Source organism: Mesoplodon bidens (genome assembly GCF_964165515.1).
Source record: "Mesoplodon bidens genome assembly, contig: HAP1_SCAFFOLD_92, whole genome shotgun sequence".
Lineage (NCBI taxonomy): Eukaryota > Metazoa > Chordata > Mammalia > Artiodactyla > Ziphiidae > Mesoplodon > Mesoplodon bidens.
Window position 1 is genome coordinate 283,340 of NW_027672608.1, and position 6,000 is coordinate 289,339.

Below are 6,000 nucleotides of genomic sequence, written 5' to 3' on the forward strand. Positions count from 1 at the left end.
CCTAGAAATCTGGGCTATGGTAATTCAAGTGATAGGTGAATGAGAGTCCAAACTCAAGCAGGGATAGCATATATGGAGAACAGGAGACAAGATAATGGATTAGAAACAAGACATGGTGTTCACAAGCAAACAGATGAGGTTGGTGAATGAGAAGGCTAAGCTGACTCGAAGGTAGGGTTGCCAGGTATCCTGTGTATACTGGATATGTCTCGTATTGAATGATTTTGAACTGCATCCTGTATTGATTTTGTCAGGTCACCCTTATTGTAATAAGTTGTGCTTTTTCCCAGTAATGAAAATCGAGCAGTTGAAACTATTTTTCTGCTTCAGTAATTGGCACTTAAATGACTTAGGTGGCAATGCTAGCTGAAAATTGTATCTCCACAAAGACCGAAACAATCCCTTATAGTCTCTCTCATATTTTTGGCGGAGGAAAGACCAAAGTTGGGGGGGCGGGGTGGGTGTAGGAGAAGGTAAATAAGAATTGAGAGTCTTCTTTTCCATATTAAAGAAAGGAAAAGACTTCTTTTTGTCAAAGTCTCAAGTTGTAAGCCAGTAATCACCATTAATTAAAGATTACTTTGGATCAGTACACATGCTCTGAAAATCAACAGTGGCCATGCTTCTGACAGTTAGCAAGTTAAAGAGACTGCAGCTTCTGAAAGTCAGCCAATTTGTTACTATCCCATGCCTGTAGACAAGTCAGTCAGCAGATACCTCAGTCTAGTGACCATACTTCTGAAAGTTTGCCAGTCAATAACCGCCTTATTTCAGTGATCACACTAACATAATTGAAAGTCTGTCAATCAATAAACACCCCTGCTTCTGAAAATCCACCAATCCTTGAACGAAGCTTCCCAAAACCTTGTATGAGATCAGCTGTGGCTTTCTTTGGGAAGGTTCTTCCTTGCGAATACAGCTCTCGCTTGCAGCCATACATGATGTCCACCTTTTCCGCATCACATATCAAAGTTCAATTTATTGTTAGTTGGTAACAACTTCTACAGTTCAACCCCAATTTACTGTTATAACTTTAGCCTCGTGAGTGACAAACAAAATCATGATGCCATGAGACTATCAAATTCGATATTTTCAATTTCTGTGGTGTTTGCTATCATCTAGTATTTGAATCCCAAATGCAAATGTAAATTCATGATTAATTTTCAGAACATTGGTTATCTACTAAATGAGGGAAAAAATCCTTTTGAAACCTTTTCCACAGCATGAAACTGTTCATTCAATATGAAAAAGTGATAGAAAGTCATTTATAAACCAGTATCTGTTAACAGCTAAACCTAAGAGATATAGGATTATCTCAGCTATAAACAGATAAAGTACATTTTCTAATTAAAACAAATTCGGATGAAAATAAAATAATCACAGCAGAAGTTGTAATGACCGTCCACCTTGTGTATCATCATTATCAATCTTTTCAGCACAAATGACTGATCAAACATACCAGGAGTATTTTCTGATTCTAAAATTGCAAAAAAAATTAAGTGCCAGGAGAAAATGCTGTTACAATAAAAAAATGTAATAGCTCTATTTACTATTACAGAGATTATTAAAGATCTAAAATGCCTTGTCTTTTTACAACACAGCCCAAGTTGCAAGTAATCACAATACTGAAAAATAAATCCCTTTGCTTGTATGTTTTTCTCGTGAAAAAGGCTTGCTTAGAAGGCTGCTGGTCACTTATTGAGTTAATGAGAAGTGTACTGCTTTCCAGAGAGATAATACAAATGCAAATTATGGTGGATGTTCAAAAGTGCAAACAGTTTATTCAAAGTTGAATCAAAGTGCAATGGATTCTATGCAGGGTGTTGGCTATCTTGCCCATACTCAACATTTCTGCATAATTCTGCACAGACAACACCTGATATTCTTTCTGTTGACACTGGAGTACTTATTGTGAAGCTGTTGCATTACTTCAGCATTTAAACATTTGAGCAGTTAAAGAATTTTTGTGATTTTGTTTGCATTTCATAATCTTCAACTTTCTAGCATTCAAAAACTTGTTTGGAATTCCTGTTTCAGCTATGACATGTAAACAGCTTGCAAGTGATCGCTTGTATCCTTACAAGAAGAAAAATTGGGGCAGGCTGAAAATCAGTGACTTTTCTTTTATCTTCCTGAGAACTGAGGTTGGTGGGCAAATTGCAACACTGAAATCTGGAGAGACAGGCATATCCAGAAAGATACATCCAAGATCTGCTTACCTGGAACAGAAATTACTGAAGCCATAAACTAGTAGAAAGATTTAAATGCTCATCCTGATAAATTGCTGAAGGTTGTGTGGACTGTCTTGAGAGTGAGAAACTCCTGGGGGGCCACAGTCTTAAGAGTCCCCCACATTTCCATTGTCATTAGATCCAGAAACCCGTTTGGATTTGCATGGTGGCAACCTGAGAAATACTCCCTCAGGGCTCTAGTGGAAGAAGAGTAACCATTGTAAAATACACCCAGAGTCTTCTCCACCAAAAATGCCTACTCTCCTGGGGAAAAGAGTTTCTAGAGTCTTATGGTAGCTGAGGTAAGGACACTCCTCCCACTTTAGCCCCCTTTAACCTTCCTGTTCCACTAAGGAGGAGAAAACAGTCAAATAGATGGGGTTGGGGGTGATTCAAGGAAAAAGATTGGGAATGCTGCAACTAGAGGAGGGAGTATAGGGCAAGGAACTTGGGAAAAAGCTATACCACCCGATAAACATTTGCCCTAGACATAGGCCTACTAAGACTGAGATTTAATTGGAAGATTATAGAATCCTCCTCCCCCATCCCTACTCCCACCCTTACCCCACAGCTTGCCAACATACCAACAACACTGGATTACAGCAGAAAGAGAGATACAGACTCTCCTTGAGGAGGAGTGTTTAGGGAGTGTTTAGTGTTTTGTCAATAGTGGAGACAAAAACAAGGATACTAGAGGAATTTGAAGTCTCTGGCACCTATGGCTGCCTAACTCCTAGCCAAATTAACATAAATCTAGCGGGATAAAGCACCATGACCATGTGCGCTTTATCCCAGAAATTGAAGATGTGTACAGCATAAAAAAAGCAATCAATATAATACATTGCATTAGTAGAATGAGAGCAAAACACACACACACACACACACACACACAACCATCTTGATGCAGGAAAAACATTTCACAAAATGCAAAATCCAGTCATGTAAAATTACTGAACAATTCAGGAATAGAAGGGAATTTCCTTAACATGATAAAGTACAGTGATGAAAAATCCACAGCTAACATCATATTGAATAGTGAAACACTGACAGCTTTCCCCCTAAGATTAGGAGCAAGAGAAGGGTGCCTGATTTTGCCATTTCTATTCAACACTGTACTGGAAGTTGTAATCCGAGCAGTTAGGCAAGGAAAAGAAATAAAAGGCATCCCAATTGAAAGGAAGAATTTTTCAATTTGCAAATGACATGACTTTATATATAGAAAAGCTGAACAACTACCAAAATTCAATTAGAATTCATAAATGAGTTTAGCAGTATTTCAGGATACAAGGTCAACATGTAAAAATCAGTTTTATTTCTATATGCTAATAATAGAAAATTTAAAAGGAAATTAAAGCAATTTCATGTATAATAGCATCAAAAATGATAACATACTTAAGGAGAAATTTAACCAATTAGGTCCAAGACTTGCACACTGAAAACTACAAAGCACTGTTGAAATATATTAAAGAAGACCTAGACCTAGACCTAAATAAATGGAAAGATATTTGATATTCATGGATTGGAAGACATAGTTAAAATGACAATACTACCAAAATGATTTACAAATTCAATGCAAATCACTATCAAAATTCCAATAGCGTTTTTGCAGAAGTGGAAAAGCAGATCCTAAAATTCATATGCAATTGCAAGGGATCCCACATAGTGGAAATAATTTAGAAGAAGAACACATTTGGATGAAGAACACTTCCCAAGTTCAAAACTTACTACAAAGCTACAGGAATCAAAACAATGTGGTATTGGCATATAGAAAAACGTATAGCTCAGTGGAATCCAATTGAGAGCCTACGTATCTATGGTCAATTGATTTTTGACAAGACTAAAAAGACCATTCAATGGGGGAAAATATAGTCTCTTCAATGACTCGTGCTGAGACTACTGGATATCCACATGCAAAAGAATGAATCTGACCCATACCTCACAACACATACAAAAATTAACTCCAAATGAATCAAAACCTAAATGTAAGTGCTAAAACTATTTTAAAAACTATAAAATTCTTAGAAGGAAACATAGGTGAAACTCTGCATGACCTTGAATAGGGCAACATTTTCATAGGTATGACACAAAACACAAGCAAACAAATTCAATCAAAATTAAAACTTAAAAAGAAAAATTACAATTTTGTGTATCAAAAGACACTATCAATAGAATTAAAAGACAACTCACAGAATGGAAAAAGATATTTGCAAATATTTTCTTAAAGCCTCATGTCTGAAATATTTTTTTAACTCGTAATTTGACACAATCCAAGTAAAAAACACAATCCAATTAAAAAGGGGCAAAGTAATTGAATAGACATTTTCCTAAGGAAGATATACAAATAGCTAATAACCAAATGAAAAGATGTCTGACATCATTAGTCATAATGCAAGAAATGCAAATCAAAACCACAACGAGATATCATATCACACCCATTAGGATGGCTATTTTTTTTAATAACAAATGTTGGCAAGGATATGGAGAAATTGAACCCTTCGGCATTAATGGTGGGAATGTTAAATGGTGCAGCTGCTGTGGGAAACAGTTTGGTGGTGTTAAATACAGAATTACCATAGATCAAGAAATTCAACTCCTAGGTATATACCGAAGAGAATTGAAAACATTTGTTCACATAAAAACCTGTTCACTACTGTTCATAGAAGCACTATTCACAATAGCCAAAGGATGGAAATAATGTAGTATCCATCACTCAATGAATGGATAAACAAAAGGTAGTATATCCATACAATGAAATATTATTCAGCAAGAAAAAGGAATAAAATGCTGATACATGCCACAACATGGATGAATCTTGTAAACATTATGCTAAGTGAAGGAAGCCAGACACAAGACCACGTATGATTCCATTTATGTGAAATATCCAGAATAGGCAAATCCAAGAGACAGTAGATTAATGGTTTCCAGTGCTGGGGAACAGATGAATGAGGAGTGATTGCTTCATTGGTACAGGGTTTTCTTTGGGGGATGATGAAAATGTTCTGGGGCTACATAGTGGTGAGGGTTGTGCAAAAGTGATTGTACTAAATGTCACCAAATTGTGTTGACTGAAAACAAATAGACTGCCAGATATTTCTCCAGAAAAAAATAGGTTTATTCAGCAGAGAATTACAGTTCAGGGTCTGCAACCGTGGCAAGTCACATGCAAGTTCCCCAAATAGTGAGAGAAGTAGAACTCAGACATCATCTGCTTCAATTCTGGGAAATCTTTACTTTCAGGTCACCAGATGATGTACAGGTCCAGTCAGGGTGGGAATTTCAGAGTCTTCAGTAAGACTGGGTTGTTATTTGGTCCAAACCAGAGCATTCTCTTGTTATCAAAAAAAAATATTGAATTTCCAGTCTTGTTTTTCCTTTTTTCAGGCCAATTGTTGAAATTCTCTGGTCCAGTTTTCCTCAGTTATCATTTGGGGAACTATCCCTTTGGACCATGACAGAGGTTTGGCTGGTTTTGGTCCCTTTAATAGCAGCATTCCTTGTGGAAATGTCAGTAAGATAAATTTCCCTTAGCTTCTAGAGAGTCAAGTTTAGAATGTCCTGAAATCTTAATGGCTAAAGTGGCAGGTCAAAGTGTTGCATCCAATAACACCTAAACATAGGGGCCATTTTAAATTTTATTTCAGCTGGAAGTAAGGAAACCATGTTGCTTCTACCACATTCCAAAAGCATGAGCTACACCAAAAGCATATCTACTATCAGTATAAGTATTGGCAGTTTTGCTCTTGGCTAAAGTACAGGCCTGGGTAAGAGC